The following is a 1,648-nucleotide window of genomic DNA, read 5'->3' as shown; positions in this document are numbered from 1 at the left end:
AACCGCCAGCCTTCTGGTTAGCAGTCAAGTGCCTTAGGCACTATGCTACCTATCAAAGGTTGTGTGAAGGAGACTTCTAATAAAATTTCTTAGAAAGCTAGTAGTATGCTTCCCTTAAAATGAACTATATATTGACAAGATATATTTTACTGATAGACTTGAGTTGCCACTTTAAGATTTGTAGCTTAACCACAGACCAAGTAGTTCTTCCAGTACAGCCCTGCTCTATACTTACCCTCATAAAATGTTCAGTGAAGACTGGATGCTATAATGGAGGATAGTAAATAAATAAATTACATGGTGCCCAGCTATCAAAAAGGATAGTGTTTGAGCTCTTAAAAGCTTGTTATAAAACAAACAGCCATCTAAAAGGGACATCAACCCGTCTGCAGAAGAAAGTGGTTTTGGTGGTAGTGGGGTACTTCCCTTCTACTGACAAAGAATTTAACAGGAGAGGCAAAATGTCCACATGGACCAAAGTTCATTAAAGAAAAAGGAGAGGTGAGGGGCTCTCAACGGAGAGACAGAGTAGAGCTTCTGCCTGCACTACCCTCCAGTATCTCACTTAGCAAAGGATTTTCTAAGATTTACAAAGGGTTTTAGGCAGGGGAAAAGGTATTATCTTTATTCGTAAAATGAATGGAGATTTTTGAAAAAAAGCTGGAGTTATGAAAATCAGGTGTGTGCACAGGAAGTAGCAAAGATTGATTTCATTGCAAAGGCTGTTGAAACAAAGATGGCACCAATTTCAAAGGTTGCTGGGATGTTTGACAAGATTTATTTTGGGATGTGATGCATGCATGATGTCTTTGGACCTTGGTTCAAGTCCTGGCAAGGAACTCCTGCTCTTGATTGTCTATGGTGGAAGGTCACTTTGTCATTCACATTGAATTTTACTGCACATGCTATGTACTTGGTGATGTACTTGAAGGACAACTCAAGGGGCTTATCAGCATTTCCAACTGGTGAAATTTGTGGGACATTTGAAATCTAGGTTTATCTTGCCTAAGGGCCTGGATTGTTAATCTCTAGCAATTGTCTGGCACCAGCAGCAAAAACACTGAGTAAAAAGTTACTTTATTCAGCCAGCCAATTCTCTACCTGTCTCAAAAGCACACCAATCTTAGTGTGATACAAGGATTTTAAATACTATCTTTGATCAGAGATCAGAAGGAAGATGGGGTAATCTACTTCCGTAGTGATACTGCCTCGGAAACACAAGGAGGGGTCCGACTCGACAGCACATAACAACAACAACAACAACATGATCAGAGGGGAGAATGTATTGCAGCTCAAATTCTGAAGCACTTGGGTTGTGGAAGACTGTGGTCTACAGTGGGAGCCCTACTTGAGTCTTGAGATAATTTCAGACAACATTTGAGTTTTCTCAAATCAATGCTATGCACTGACAAGCCCAGGACAAACTTAGGGATGGGCAGTTTGTCCTTAGGAAGAATGTGGATGAAAGTAGATTATGCTCAAACAGAGAACTTGGGAATTTGCCTGGGTGTGGCCTTATCTAATTTAAATTAAAGGTTGGGGTGCTGGTATTGTTTTGTAGCCACTTTGTGGCTATGACTCAGTGCCATATGGTCATGAATCACACTGAGACCACCATGGGAGGGGTTTTGAGCTAACAGTGAACCAT

The sequence above is a fragment of the Orycteropus afer genome, unplaced genomic scaffold (assembly GCF_000298275.1).
Source record: "Orycteropus afer afer isolate SDZICR_OR568_19922 unplaced genomic scaffold, OryAfe1.0 scaffold00269, whole genome shotgun sequence".
NCBI lineage: Eukaryota > Metazoa > Chordata > Mammalia > Tubulidentata > Orycteropodidae > Orycteropus > Orycteropus afer.
Note: the sequence above shows the minus strand (reverse complement) of the source record.